Below are 17,131 nucleotides of genomic sequence, written 5' to 3'. Positions count from 1 at the left end.
GGGTTTTGACAAGAATATGAAAGATCTATTCATTTGTTTGGTACAACGATGTATAATAACATGTTAGGTATTAAGTACATTTCTTTTAATATGTGACTATGTTTTAATTTTAAATAATATAGGCTCGCGTTTCACCACAATCTCATCTGATGGTAAGTGACAATGCCCCAATGCAAAGCCCACGCTCTAACTACTAAACCACAGACGCTGTTACCAAAGTATTGATTAAATAAACAAAAATATTTTACGCAGCAGTAATTATTTTTTTGTACGTTTTCTAAATAAATAAAATCCGTTGACAAGCTTCCCATCTAGGTACAGTCATGAGCAATATAATGTACCCACTTTAGGACTCTGTCGCACTAACATATTTGACATTTAGTGAGACTTACAGTTCAATTTGTCAAAAAAGTTAATGTGACATGTTACCAAAGTGTATACTTATTAATGCTCGTGACCTTACACAATTTCGTCCCTTACACTTTATTTTCTTGATTAATTCTTGAACTAAAAAGCACAGCATTTACGCTAGTCTGAATCTGAACACAATACGATTTCAAACTCTAGAATGAACAGAAGAAGACCGAATAACTAGATTTCAATAATGTCACTTTAACTTCTGAGCTACAGCGGAGAGATCAGAGAAACTATTTTGTAGATCTCGGTTTATTCTAGTTTAATCCAGTCTTAAGCGGAAATTAATCGATCCCAACGTTGTGGTCCAACTTTGAGCTTTGTTAATCCTATTGCGAAATACTTAAACGAGAAACTACCCTCTCCTAGAAAACCCTAAAAGGTTAGCCGTGTTTGCGTAAGGATCCAATAGAACAGTAATTTCCGGTAACGACTTGCTGGTTTAAGCAATCTACTCGTATGTATGTAGCAGTAAACTATATTCGCTTTTATAAGTGAAATTCTGATCAAAGGCAAACTTATTGACGTGACTAATCAATATACACTAAAACGAGACACGAAGCCACCTGGGGCCTTAGCCAAGTGGAAAACGTCTATGACAATCGATATCTTATATCATTCCCATGCATCCCTGTGTCGATTGTTTCAGGACCCCGATACCGACCTTACCAGTGTCGTCGGCGATTTCAGCAAAAACAATCGACTAATTCATTCAAATACGTATAATCCTCTCACATGACTCCGTGAGCCGAGGTTCACCAACTGGGCGCCCCCAAGCATGTTGTCTTAAATTTTGTACCGCGTGAGAGCCCTCAGCGCTCATAATACGGCCGGCCAAGTAGTTAATGCCATATGCAGCAAATCTACAATAAATAAAAAAGACTGACTTACTCTGTTTGCAACTTGGCTTACCTCTTTGGACAATCTCTTAAAAATCACCGTCCGAAAGAAAGCAAGAAATTATTATGAAAAACGACTTTTATAATATCCAGTTTATCTACAACTTTGCTCGATGCGATCGACGCTTTAGTCGCATAAGGTTTCGCCTAATTATGTCATAATTGCCATCTTGGTATCTTGTGAATTTATAAACACTTGGAAATGAAGTACTTTTTTAAACTCATTTTAATGTTCAACTGACGACATTTACTAACGATGCACTGACACTTAACTTTAAGAAAATCACATGCCCAACTGTCCAATCTCTGTTGCATGTAGCATTATGAAGTAGGTGTGAGTTTATGTAGATACTTACCTATGTATAAAATAGAAGAATAAGATGATCAAACATATAGGTTCTGAGGCTATGCAGATTGTGAGAAGCTGCAGTAGTTTCAGGCGGATGAGACGTTCGTCATGTAAAAAATGACGATTAAGTGTTACCATGTTAGCTACTGAATAAAGATTTATTTTAATTTGAATTTCAATTGGAACAGCATCACTTACTATGGTTGATTTTAGCCTGCCACATTAACCGAACCACATATTGGTATTTTGTTTTTATGCCATCATCACGGGGAATCAAACCCAAGACCTCCGGATAGTGAATCAATAGCTCTAGCTATTAGACCAGAGTAAAATAAAGTAAGTACACACATGCATAATACATAAACTCACGCCTATTTCCCATCGGGGTAAATAGAGACTATGGAATTCCATTTGCTTCGATCCTGACACACACACTTCACTTGCTTCCTCCACATTTATCAATCAAAAGGGTCAAAAGTGCAATAAAATACATAGTTAAACAATAATATTTATTTTAATCTCAAAGACTAATTATTCTCCTTCTTATATCTGACTAGCTAGATAACTTTGGATCATAATTTTCAAAAAAAAATAATAAAAATATAAAAGATGTGTTTTGCTCCGTCTTACCCCATAGTAAAGATGGTAGTAGTTAAGATGGGGTAGCCCCCTGAGGTAAGACTGGGTAATTAAAATCTTCATACAAAAAGGATGCCCCTAAGACAGGTTTACATTAACTTAACAGGAGACACCTGCACCTACAATAATGTAATTGCCACTGCAAATGAATATAATTATATTTTATTTTATTTATTTATTTTTCCTGTCCTCCTCCTCCTTATCGTGTGGGTTGTGAGGCGGATTACCAACCTCATCAACCCTGGTGTCAGGGTTACTATTGAGCCGCCAAAGGCACCTGACATGACTCATATAACGACTACTTACTTACATCAGTAAGTAGTAACCGGGACCAACGGCTTAACGTGCCTTCCGAAGCACGGATCATCTTACTTTTTTCCTGTCAAAACACGCAGACGTGGGTAACCTTATCGTCATCATACTGTACTCACGTGTTCCTTCCCCTATGTAGTGTTTAGTTAAAGTAAGTAATAATAAAATAAAATTATATAATAAATAGAAATCCAACAAGGACGAAGACACACAATTACATCACTTATCATAATCATATATTTAGGTCCAAAATGTTTTTTCTAGTAGCATACGTAGTTAGTATTTTATATCATAATTGCTTAATAGCAATTAAAAATACACAACAACCTATCGAAACAAAATATTTTTTCAATGAGCCAAAGAAATAATATTTTCTTTCCATCCTCCAATATCCTGCTGAAATTAAAATTTCACGTGAAAACATTTAAAAGTATACACAAAACACAAGGCTTCAGGGAAAATGTCGAAAAAATATGGGCAAAAATTTTAGGTTTTTCTAAGTGACGGTGTTGAATATCTTAAGCGAAATTGAATTACTTTCATTCAAAAAATCATTGGAAAAAAAGATTGAAAGAGCGAATCTTTCAATCTTTTTTTCAATCTCGCTCTCCAGGAGGCGTCGAGAGCCGTTTGTATACAGGCTCGACCAAATTATAGGTAATCTTTGGAAATAATGAATCCAATCTGATCCTGCCCGGAAGATAAGGTCCGATATTTTGGGTAGAAATGGTAAAATATCACGTTTCCCAAGCAAACTGTCGGCAACTAACCAAATCTAGAGGCTATATACACGGTGCTAGTGACATCGCAACGAAAACTTTAAGGAGTGAATACAAGTGCAATTTTCCATCGTAAAAGTATAGAATTTGTATAGGTTTAACACTTTGTATTATTTATTTGTAGTACTTATTTATTTCAAATAATTGAAAAAAAAAAAAACAAAAAAATAGCTACGAAAAATTCCACTAGATCAACTCAGAATCATGGTCTGATACATTCCTCTCAGTATTTGTTACGATGTCACTAACACTTTGTACTTATGGACAAAAAATAAAAAGCCGGTCAAGTGTCAGTCCGACCCACGCACCGAGGGTTCCGAGGCTTTGACATTGCCGTTAAATATAGTTTGTAAATGCAAACACATATTTTTTTGTGATGGATCAACGAGTGAGTTATTAATTTATCTTAAATACAGTTTTCACACTGTTGGCTCGACCATTTCAGACGACGATACGGCTCACCACCTATCACGTTGGTCTATTCATATTCATATTCATTTATTGCATGTCACAAACATAAATTAAGATGGAACATAGTAAAAAGGTACATGTGACGCCCTGCAAGGGCACGGCAATATAAAAGAGGCGACACTAGGTGCCTTATTATAATAATATTATAACATCTAACTAAATATTATTATTAAGTAATTAGGTAGGTACAAAATTATATCATACAGGTTGTTTAGTGTGTGTACCGCACCACACGTGTAAAACTTAATAATAAGATTAGAAAAAGAAAAAGAAAAAGAAAAAGAAAAAGAAAAAGAAAAAGAAAAAGAAAAAGAAAAAGAAAAAGAAAAAGAAAAAGAAAAAGAAAAAGAAAAAGAAAAAGAAAAAGAAAAAGAAAAAGAAAAAGAAAAAGAAAAAGAAAAAGAAAAAGAAAAAGAAAAAGAAAAAGAAACAACTTAAGAAAAAAGAGACATCGAAGCATTTAAGTATTTAGTTTATCTGCAAAAAAATCTTGAATGCTACAATAACATTTGCCTACAAGGTACTTTTTAAATTACTGTGAAAGAGTGTAGGTTTGTCTATACTCCTAATATGGTAAGGGATATGATTATATATCTTGATGACCATGTGGTGGGGGCTGGAGGACACTAATTTTAATTTGGGGAACGGTGTTAATAACTTATTTAGGTTTCTGTTATTTCTTTTATTATTATTTTACTGTGGGGTAAATAAGTTAGGATGCTTTTTTTACAAATTTGCACGATTCTAAAATATAGATAGATGTGAGGGTCAGAATTTGATGTTTAACAAAATAGGGTCTGCAGGATACCATATGATCGATATTACAAAGAATTCTAACACATTTTTTTTGGAGGATAAATATATCATTCACCTCGCAACAATTTCCCCATAATATTATACTGTAGGACAGTCTGGAATGTGCATAAGTATAATATTCTGCAAGAGCAGTTCCGAAGTCAGTAACCCTTTTTAGTTGATGGAGAGCATAGATGAAAGAAGAAAGTTTGCGTTTCAGAGTTTGTATATAAGGTTTCCAGGTCATGTTTGTATCCAGAACGATTCCTAATAAGGTAGCTGAGTTTACGGTTTCTAGTGCTGAATTATTATATTTGTATTATATTTGTAATGGGGTTTTTTGCGACGGTTTAAATTGGATGAGTTTAGTTTTCGTGAGATTAAGTTCCAGATTAGAATTTTCCAGCCAGTCAATAAGTTTATTCAATGTTAAATTAATATTGTTAAATAAATCATTAGTGTTCGAACAAGGAAATACGACGGAAATACGAATGGTCTAATAGAAAGCTCAGTAAGGTATGGGTACTTAGTTTACCTTGCGATGGATTTACTTCTGCCTACCCCTATGGGATATACTCATGAATTTACAATATAATGTATATTTAGATTATGGAATCAGGTGTTACATAATTCATGTATGTATGTAACTATAGTGTATAATTTCATTCAATTGAATATATATTATTACAGCATTACTTAGGTAGAGAAGTGCAGAGCTCAGAGCTAACCCAAGAATTTTAGAACAACATGCCTGAGGGTGTTCAGGTGGGCGCGAGACTTGGCTAGATCATTTTATGAAATAATGGCGAACAACTTAACATAAACAGTTTGTATAGGTTTGTCCCACTTCTGAGTACATGCCTCCCATCAACAGTCGGAGACACAAATCGTACTCCATCCGAAAAAAAAAATACCCACACGATAAAATAACATTAATCGACCGGAGATACACCACATACATTTGGCCTGAAGTCCCACCGTAACACATCAAAGTTGTTATTCTTTCTTGTGTGGGTTGGGAGTTGCATTATACTAACCTCAGGAACCTTGGTGTTAGGGTTATTATTAACTCGCCAAAGGCCCCTGACATAGCTCATGTAACGACTACCTACGTACTTTCATCAATAAGTAGCAACCGGGACCCACAGCTAACGTGGCGTCTAGTCTGAAGCACGGATCATCTTGAACAATCGCGTGATCAGCCTGTAATTTCCTAACCAAACTAGGGATCACAAAGTGATTTTGGTGATATATCCTCGCCGGGATTCGATCCCAGGACCACCGTATCATGATTTCAACGCTCAACCACTGGAACATGGAAGCCGTTATTATTAAAGTGGTTATTATAAAGTTAGTTCTACGAAAACCCACAGTCAAGCTAACAATGATACTTGTAGTCCATAAGCGACTGAGGCTAAATTTCGTGCTAAAACGTTGTAAAACCTCCCGGTTTAGAGTAGATTACACGAACCCAAATATTATAGTCATGCATGAACACTATTTCTGGGTGTGCCCGCTTTATAGACCAGGATCCGGTAACGAATTTTTAACAAGCAACTTCTGGCCGAGCTCGCTCCATTTTAGGCCTCGTCAATGCCTTCGGGCAAGTCTGGAGCCAATAGCAAACCCATCAATGGTAAAAAAAATCCTACAAAAATCAACGATGATTTTACGATAAGTACGGGATAGCTATTAAACTTATTAAACGCATTTCATACCCCTTAAAACATAGCATGATTAGAATCACAGCAGGACAGAGATTATATATTATAGTAGATATAGCCTATATATGTCCCACTGCTGGGCACAGGCCTCGCCTCAATCAACCGGACGGGGTATTGAGCATACTCCACCACGCTGCTCCACTGCGGGTATTTTTACGGCTAACATCCGGGACCAACGGCTTAACTTGCCCTCCGAAGCACGGAATCAACTTACATTTTCAGACAACCAGGTGATTCAAGCCTGTAATGTCCTTACCAAAAAAAAACAAAAAAGACATTGTGTGTATAAATATTTATTCATCTCCGGGACTATACGGGCGTATCCTAGTGTTTTAAACGTCACAGTAGTACAAGGTGTGTTTCGCGAACCCATTAGGTAATTGAAGCAACCACTTCCATTACAATTTCTATACCAGCTTCAGGTAAAATATAGAATTGGAACTAAAATAGATAAGGCGAAGGCAAAAAGAAAATGTCGAGAAAAATTTACTGTACTTTAAGCGGAATAGATTTGTATACGAGGTTCCGTTTTATTCCCGCTTGTGCACTGTTTGGCGTTATCTTAAGAGTAATAAAGTTTACAGTATTCTCTTTTTACCCGACAACGAACGCGCGCGGCGTAACCAAAAAGTGGGTTAGGATTTTAGTACGTAAGTCAATAAATAATATGTTGGAGATTAGATAAATTTATCAATTAAGTATTAGATGTTTTCTATAAAGTATCAACGTGAACATTGATTGCTGTTCCCGGAAATGTTTCCAAATTTTGAATGTTCCGTTTGTAAAAAACTCTTTAATAGTTAGGGCTAGTAGTAATTTAGCAATAAGGCCGCCGGTTGTACTTCTCCTGTCACTTGTAATTGTTTTTACTGTTGTCTATATATGTGCATGTGCAATGAAGCGTTTGTGTATTGTATTGTGTTGTGTTGTGCTGTATTGTATTGTATTGCATTGCATTTTATTGTGTTGTATTGTATTGTACTGTACTGTATTGTACGGTATTTACTGGCTACTTTTCTTTTTCAAACTGTTTTTCTTATACTCTGTTCTAATTTGCCTAAAAGTTAAGTAATTAAGGTCTTTTTATATAAGTTTTACTGCTGGGAACGTCCCCAAAGTGGGAGTGGGAGAGGTAACGTAGCGCGACGGCCTTTACTTGATTCCGTTTTAGGTTTCAATTTTTATTTTAGCCTATACGAGTGTTATCCCACCGGTGGGCATAGTCAACCAGAGGACTGAGTTTACTCACTGCGTGGGTTAGTGTGTGGGTTAGTAGTAATGGGGTGCAAAACTGCTCATTTCTCCCACCAGGTGTCGCTACTGTTGAATGTTCTTAAACAAACATAATTGTTTTGGTTATATTTTCACACTGTAACCCTTTGCGCAGCATTTAAGTTCAAAATCATAGTGTTATATTTGTTCCCTAAAGATCAGAAAGAAGAAAATTTAGAAAACTTATTTTCAATCAAAACTGCCTTTTATCCAACTGGCGGCATTTCTTTTTCATAACTCATGCTTCAGACGGGATGCAATCCATGTTGCTCCACATTTTATAGCAATTTATCACGAATTTTATCTGGACAGTATGGAGAAGTTTAGAAACACTCAGTACTGCCGCCTACATTTGAGCTTCTAGTTTTTATCCTCATTGGGCGCGTAAGATTAACAAATAGGAAATAAAAAGTGAGTAAACAAGCGCACCGCAAAATGTACAGCAGAGAAACTAAAAGAGTTACTCTCGAATCGTTTTCGCGGTTAATTTTCATTTCCATGGATAATTAGTTTTACAAAATGAAATTGTATATAGGGTGTTAGTGACATCGTAGCGAATACTCAGGGGGATGATTTAGGCCATGATTCTGAGTTAATATCAAGTGGAATTTTTCGTCGCAAAATGACAATGGGCACTTTTGTATGAAACTTGGTCCAAGAACCTCCACTGATGAGACTTATATGTAATGAAAGCTTATGCTTTCCCTATGATTCTGGCAAAGTTCTATCAGATTCTGTCCCGGGGTTCTTTTTTTACGGCCATGTTTGTCCTGGCTAAAAATGTGATAAAATACAGTGGGAGCTAAAATCGACTCAAGATTTGTTGCTAGATAACTAAGTCTACATAAATAATTATGTATCATATTGTATATCATTTTAAAGAGGATCTTTTCCAAAATCCGAAACATAAAAAAAAACAAAAAAAAATCTTTATGTAAGCGAATTATAGTCAATTTATATCTGCAGCGACATTGTTTCTCGGTAGCTAAGTTCAAGTTTCATGCCTTTTACCCCTTCCAAAAGTATCTTACCGATTTTTTTTATATTGCTTCCGGAATTTGATATGAGTGATAATAACAAGAAAAATAAATAGACACCTCTCCGATAGAGACCGCCTAAGCTATTGCCTATTGCAAGAAATCGTCATCATTAATTAGCAAGTCATTACGGTATTGCATATAAGTTTATCAGCAACTTGGAACTTGGTCCAAGAACCTCCACTGGTGAGACTTGCATGTAATGATAGCTTATACTTGTCCTATGATTCTGGCAAAGTTCTATCAAACTCTGTCCTAGGGTTTTTTTACGGCCATGTTTGTCCTGAGTGTACAGTAGTGGACTGCAAAATCACCTCAGGATTTGTTGTCGAAAAACTATTTAACTAAGTCTATAATACATAATTATATATCATAATGTATATCAATTTTAAAGGGGAAGGTTATCAGAATCAGAAACACAAAAAAAATGCATTAAGTATGTAAACGACTTTTAGCCAACTCACGTCCGTAGCACCATTTTTCTCAGCAGCTACGTACGAGTTTCGCGCCTTCCAACCTTTCCAAAGGAGCCCAATCATTTTTTCCTTCTTCTGATATTGCATTCTTAACCTGACAAGTGACAACAAAGAAAAAAAAATAAGAAGAAATAAAATAGATACCATTCCGATAGAGGCCGCGTAAGCTATGGACCTATTGCAAGATAACGTACTCAAAGGCTAGTCATTATAATCCAACACACTAACATGATTAGAATGCGGGAGGACGCAAATGTAGTATGTTTTCTTTCACCACAATCTTGTTTTATTAATCCAGGCTTATATCTTGTCTTATAAACAATGCCGAATGGTACAACAAACGTATCATAAACGTAAGGTTGCCTGGTAGTAATTGCTACCTTGGCAATAAAGCCGCCTTTTGCACCAGTTATTGCCTGAACTTGTTTAATAAATGTGTTTCTTTTGTATACAATAGAGTCATTGTATTGCATCTTGATTAGAATGACTTATTTCTTGTTTCTCTCGTACTAAGCTGTATACTGTTAGTGTTAAAGAGACACATATTTCGTCTCTTTCGCATAAGGCGATGTACTACATTTCCGTCCCGCCGCATTCTAATCATGTTACGTCTGTTGGATTATAATGACTAGCCTTTGAGTACGTTATCTTGCAATAGGTCCATAGCTTACGCGGCCTCTATCGGAATGGTATCTATTTTATTTCTTCTTATTTTTTTTTCTTTGTTGTCACTTGTCAGGTTAAGAATGCAATATCAGAAGAAGTAAAAAATGATTGGGCTTCTTTGGAAAGGTTGGAAGGCGCGAAACTCGTACGTAGCTGCTGAGAAAAATGGTGCTACGGACGTGAGTTGGCTAAAAGTCGTTGACATACTTAATGCATTTTTTTTTATTTATGTTTCTGATTCTGATAACCTTCCCCTTTAAAATTGATATACATTATGATATATAATTATGTATATAGACTTAGTTAAATAGTTTTTCGACAACAAATCCTGAGGTGATTTTGCAGTCCACTACTGTACACTCAGGACAAACATGGCCGTAAAAAAACCCTAGGACAGAGTTTGATAGAACTTTGCCAGAATCATAGGACAAGTATAAGCTATCATTACATGCAAGTCTCACCAGTGGAGGTTCTTGGACCAAGTTCCAAGTTGCTGATAAGCTTATATGCAATACCGTAATGACTTGCTAATGATGACGATTTCTTGCAATTGGCAATAGCTTAGCCGGTCTCTATCGGAGAGGTGTTTATTTATTTTTCTTGTTATTATCACTCAGATCAAATTCCGGAAGCAATATAAAAAAAATCGGTAAGATACTTTTGGAAGGGGTAAAAGGCATGAAACTTGAACTTAGCTACCGAGAAACAATGGCGCTAAAGATATAAATTGACTATAACTCGCTTACAAAAAGATTTTTTTTTGTTTTTTTTTATGTTTCGGATTTTGGAAAAGATCCTCTTTAAAATGATATACAATATGATACATAATTATTTATGTAGACTTAGTTATCCAGCAACAAATCTTGAGTCGATTTTAGCTCCCACTGTATTTTATCACATTTTTAGCCAGGACAAACATGGCCGTAAAAAAAGAACCCCGGGACAGAATCTGATAGAACTTTGCCAGATTCATAGAGAAAGCATAAGCTTTCATTACATATAAGTCTCATCAGTGGAGGTTCTTGGACCAGATTCGCCCATTCTCCTTTATGTTTCTTTTTAGTTTTTTTTTTAAATTATTTTCAATTCTATAATTTTGCGATGAAAAATTCCACTTGATATTAACTCAGAATAATCAGCTGAATCATCCCCCTCAGTATTCGTTACGATGTCACTTACACCCCACACAAGTACATACGGTAGCCATACAAGTAGGTATGGGTGTTAGTGACACCGTAACGAATACTGAGGGGGATGGTTCAGACCATGATTCTGAGTTGATATCAAGTGGAATTTTCAGTCTGAATATTCCTGAAAATTTTTGTGTTTTTTTTTTAATTATTTTCAATTCCATACTTTTGCTACGGAAAATTCCACTTGATATCAACTCAGAATCATGGCCTCAATCACCCCTCAAAGTTTTCATTACGATGTCACTAACACCCTGTATAGTAGTTACGATGCAAGTAGAAAACACGGTACCAATTTATAATTATCTTCTACCCAGGGACTGGCACATGTACGTTAATTAATCACTGACGCGACTCGCTACCGGAATTATTTTGCAAAAAACAATATTAACTTTAAAACCCGGTTTAAATGGATTACGGTGGACGTCGGTCGCGTTTTCTCATAGACTCATGACAGAGGCATAAACCCAAAATAGATTTGCGTACAGACAGAGGCAGTAATATGAGTATTGCGGGCCTATGAGCAAGATCACATCCCAGATACTCCATCACACCCCGGACACTTCATACAAACAACCTCGTTTTACACAGACACTACACATTGACATTATCAACACATGCAACTGTGTGTGTGACGTCTGAGGGCTGCCAATTACAACACCTAATCTAACCGTCATTACTTAGGTAGGTGATACTACTTACGAAAGATGCGTTTATAGTAATCAGTTAATATTTATTTACCACACAAATCACAAAAAAGGAGTTTTCATTAATGAAGGTTTATAATATAATATAGTCTTTAAACTTGACTTAAAAATTCACTAAAGTAATTAATTGCATTCACATTAGTTTTACATTAAGCACTTAGCCTAGGTTCAAGTTTACTGCAATATATTAGCACGTTTTGATGAACAATCTTCGTGAGAAATAAATATTTATAGAAGCCACGCAGGCGCGCTGGCGCGGGCAATTACTGTGAAATCAAACATTCGAATCAACGAAATAACGTCGGCGTCCCATTTCAAAATTCGAACATTATAAACTAAACTTATAAAAAATAAAAAAAACAACGATCTGCGCGCTGTCTTCACGATTAGTCTAAACTATGTTCGGGGGGTAAGGTAAAAGGTAAACGTCGCTCAGACGCTGGTGGGGAGCGGAGAGTTTTCGTTCTATACGTAGTACTAAGAAATCAGAAATCAGAATCATTTATTCAACGTAATTATCATGGATAAACTTGTTGAAGGTCAATGTAACATTTTTGAATTTACGTCATTTCGCAAGGTGTTATGGCCGAGGAGAAGAAATGACAAGAAACTGCAACAGCAACACATCTTTTAAAAACCAATGAGGGTATACATTACAAGTTATTTAATAACTAGAGGAACACATTCAATACAAGAATTTTTTATCATTTAGGTAGTCATTAATCTTATAATAAGCTTTTTTACATAAGTAAAGTAAGCTTCATATAAGCTTTAAATTTATTTTCTGACAAATTTAAAATATTATCTGGTATTTTATTGTAAAAACGTATAGATAACCCCAAAAAATATGAATTTAATTTACTTAATCTAGAATTTTGAATAACAATTTTATTTTTATTTCTTGTATTGTATGTATGCCTTTCATAATTTCTCGGAAGGATAGATACATTTTTATGTACATACATAATCTTTTCATAAATATATTGACTTGCGACCGTCAGTATATTTATTTCTTTAAGTATTATTCCTTATTCATGACTGTACAAAAAAGTCATTTTTACTGTGTAATTGCAAACGAGACAGACTATCCGCGCGCGCTCCCTTTTTCTCCTTAGCGCCTTACGGCCATTTAAACTAAAGGAAGACCCAGAGGAGGTGAGACAAATCTAGCTCGGCACTCGATGTATTGCTTATTCTTTACGGCGAGAGTTTGTCTGAAACCGCGTCGCGTCGCGGTGGATTTCTGTGTGAATGAGTGCATACAAACTCTTACAAAAAAATCCATTGTAAAACGCTTATGTTGCAGGTTTTGTAAATGTTACTGTAAACGAAAACTTACACTGGTAACTCCTAAAATCCTACGGTATAACAAACAATGATGGTCTTCTTCTTATCGTGTGGGTTGTGAGGTGGAATACCAGCCTCATCAACCCTGGTGTCAGGGTTATGATTGAGCCGCCAAAGGCCCCTGACATGGCTCACGTAACGACAATGATGACAATGATTGTAATATCCCGAAACATTCTTCAATGATCAATATATATTTATATTGAATATGTATTATAAATAGTCATTATATTAACCGTTGTTGTTGCACCGTCCCGCATCCAAGTTTTTTTACGGCTGATTCCTGGTAGTGGTTGCCTGGAAGAAATTGCTTCAGAACAATAAGACCGCCTATTTGTACTGTTTCTCATTCAAATACATTTCAATACTTACATTTTAATTTATTGCGCGTGTGTTGAAAATCAGTGTTGCCCTCTGGGTAAATTTTCTCTGAACCCTGGCCTTTTTGGTGAGCTGCGGGTCCCATATACCTTTATGTTTTCTAACTAAATATTAATGTGTGTAACTATATTTTAATGTTGTAAATATATATGTGAGTCGTAGGTTTTACCGAAATAAACTTTTTTATTATTATTATTATTTCATTTGATTTATCTTATAAGATTTACCACTAGTTCGGAAATCTTAAGATTTCCCGTAGTTTGGGCTTTTACAGTGACATAATATACATGTGAGTGTTCAAATACTTTTTAACATGTCTATTGTATATACTCTGAGAGTACATCTACAGTTTCACTTAACACACGTCTGTAGGAATCTTGTACCTAAGGGAAAAATATATGTAAACACACATTTGTAAATCTATACCGTAGACTGATATGGGACTTGCTTCCTTATGCGCCCTTTCCTCTTTCCCGAAACACGTTTATAAAAATGTTTGTTGTTATGACCCCCATAACACCGTAACGTGGTTCATATCTACAGTAATATGTTATTGAGGTGAAGCTCCTAGTAACAAAAATAAAATATTTTTATCAAATATCACAGACTAATATGGTATGATAGCAACGAGGGAGGATACGGTGTTGCATAATGCATGGCTTAAGAGCTATTTCAGACGGACTGTAAAACAATTGAAAGACTACAGCAGTTTTATAGTATAATTTTAACAAATTAAATACTGGTGGGTATTATCAATAAGGGTGGGGACTTTGTGAGACTGTCCTTTTTTGGTAAGAACTTTGCAGGCTTGAATCATCTGATTGTCTGGCAAAGTAAGATAATCCGTGCTTCGGACAGCACTTAAGACTGCTTTTCCATCAGAGCTGTGCGAGGTAGCTAAGCGATGTGCGTGGAAAAAATCCACCAATAGAATCAGTTAATTTTGCTAGCCTCGCTCAGCTTAGCTCTGGTGGAATAGGGTTTAGCGAAGCAAGGTCATTCTACATACAAAACAAGCGAGAAATGTGTGCGAAGGACATCCTTGTTGATGCAACATATGTTGCGACGGATGTGTTGCGAGAAATGTGCTGCGAGGAGTATGTTGCGAGGTTTGCGACGATTTCACAGCTTCGCAACACATCCTCGCACCTCACATTTGCGCATTTTGACAGCGCCGCTACACTTCATCGTACGAAACATTTACCTCGCATAGCTCTGATGGAAACCCCTACACATTTCCACAGCACAGCTACTCATCACGTATCACGTACAGCTCTGATGGAAAAGCAGCCTAAGACGTTGAACCCGACTATTACCGATAGAATCACCTCCACGAACCCGCAGTAATTGAGGGGATGCCTGTGCCCTGCTGTGAGTGGGACGTAGGCTGTTAATGTTTCGGTTATTATCAATATTATAGATACCTACATTATTATTGAAAAAGGTTATATACCTATGTAGGTGTACCTAGAGATGTATAGCATATACTGCGCTACCCTACCCCGTAGGAGATACAGGCGTGATACTACGTTATTTTCTAGTAGATGCCTGTCTTTATAATGCATTCAATGACATTTATCAGCGAGATAAGGAGGTCAGGAGAGGTGTGGATAAAGTCGGTCGTTGCTCTCACAATCCTCACGGGAGTAATGCCTCTCATAGGGTGTACTTGTGTAATAAGCTAAGTGGTGCATAGACGCTCGTAAGTGGCGATGCAGACGCGGCAACGTGTTACCTATAGTGACATGCAGTTAATTAGTTAGTTAGTGACATCATAACGAATACTGAGGGGGATGATTCAGACCATGATTCTGAATATCAAGTGGAATTCCCTGTCGGAAAATTAATGAACTCTTTGTTTTATTCTAAATTATTTTCAGTTCCAATACTTTTGCGACGGATAATTCCACTTAATATCAATTCAGAATCATGGTCTGCATCATCACTCAAAGTTTTCGTTGCGATGTCACTAACACTCTGTATGTATTATGTACTAGCTTTTGCCCGCGACTTCGTCCGCGTGGCGTGTTATATAAGAGAGAGATCTTTGTGTGTGTGGGAGTGCATACTTATGCAGTTTAGATTTTTTCATAATTTTTTTTTCCCAATAACTCCCATTTTTCAAAATACAGCCAAAAATAAACTTTATATTTACTAAGGTATGCATGCATTCAATACATACAATCAATTGATTCAATCTAGATTGAATCAATTGATTGAATTGATTTTTTTTTAATTGATTGTTCATTGAGTTTTAATTTTAATACACACTTCCTCTCTTCCCTTCAACGTTGCTGTGCCCTACAGGGTCCATGTTTTAGTTCCTATGCCTATGTAACACCCCATTGTACTACATGGAATGCAATAAATAATTTAATTTAATTGAATTGAAAACATCTATGTTACGCGGTTTCGATTTTTTCATACAAATGTTTTTTTCCCGCTTACTCCCGTTTCCGTGGGAATTTTGCAATATCCTGTTGCAACTAAGCTTTAAGTTAACTAAGGTACCTGCATGCCAAATTTCAAGCGTCTAACTTAAGCGGTTTAGATTTTTCATACAAAAGGATTTTCCCGCAAATTTCCGTTTCCGTGGGAATTCCGGGAATTCCTTTCTTAGTGCACCTCTACGGTACCTAAGCTATGTCCCTTCCAAATTTCAAATGCCTACGTTTAGCCGTTCAGGCTATGCGTTGATATGTCAGTCACTGAGTCAGTCAGTTTCTCCTTTTATTTAGATTTGATTTTTTCATACAAATGTTTTTCCCGCTAACTACCGTTCCCGTGGGAATTTTGTAATATCCTGTTGCAACTAAGCTTTAAGTTTACTAAAGTACCTGCATGCCAAATTTCAAACGTCTAACTTGAGTGGTTTAGATTTTTCATACAAAAGGATTTTCCCGCTAATTCCCGTTCCCGTGGGAATTTCGGGAATTCCTTTCTTACTGCACCTCTACGGTACCTATGGTACCTGCATGCCAAATTTCAAACGTCTAACTTGAGTGGTTTAGATTTTTCATACAAAAGGATTTTCCCGCTAATTCCCGTTTCCGTGGGAATTTCGGGAATTCCTTTCTTAGTACACCTCTACGGCATCTAAGGTACCTGCATGACAAATTTCAAACGTCTAACTTGAGTGGTTTAGATTTTTCATACAAAAGGATTTTCCCGCTAATTCCCGTTCTCGTGGGAATTTCGGGAATTCCTTTCTTAGTGCACCTCTACGGTACCTATGGTACCTGCATGCCAAATTTCAAACGTCTAACTTGAGTGGTTTAGATTTTTCATACAAAAGGATTTTCCCGCTAATTCCCGTTCCCGTGGGAATTTCGGGAATTCTTTTCTTAGTGTACCTCTACGGTATTTAAGGTACCTGCATGACAAATTTCAAACGTCTAACTTGAATGGTTTAGATTTTTCATACAAAAGGATTTTCCCGCTAATTCCCGTTCCCGTGGGAATTTCGGGAATTCCTTTCTTAGTGCACCTCTACGGTATCTAAGGTACCTGCGAGCCAAATTTCAAACATCTAACTTGAATGGTTTAGATTTTTCATACAAAAGGATTTTCCCGTTAATTCCCGTTCCCGTGAGAATTTTGGGAATTCCTTTCTTAGTGCACCTCTACGGTACCTATGGTACCTGCATGCCAAATTTCAAACGTCTAACTTGAG

General features: G+C 36.3%; 1 protein-coding gene across 1 annotated transcript in view; it reads left to right on the top strand.

Moving 5' to 3' along the window:
* Positions 1–1,489: 1,489 nt before the first annotated feature.
* The window catches only part of LOC126368984 (globin), a 168,125-nt gene continuing 152,483 nt past the window's right edge, over positions 1,490–17,131 (top strand). The window contains exon 1 of the mRNA XM_050013262.1: positions 1,490–1,499. The gene's annotated coding sequence lies outside the window, so the exon portion shown is untranslated. The remainder of the gene's footprint in view (positions 1,500–17,131) is intronic.

Source organism: Pectinophora gossypiella, chromosome 8, assembly GCF_024362695.1.
Source record: "Pectinophora gossypiella chromosome 8, ilPecGoss1.1, whole genome shotgun sequence".
Taxonomy (NCBI): Eukaryota; Metazoa; Arthropoda; class Insecta; order Lepidoptera; family Gelechiidae; genus Pectinophora; species Pectinophora gossypiella.
The sequence above is the reverse complement of the archived record's forward strand: the minus strand, read 5'-3'. Positions and strand labels throughout refer to the sequence as shown.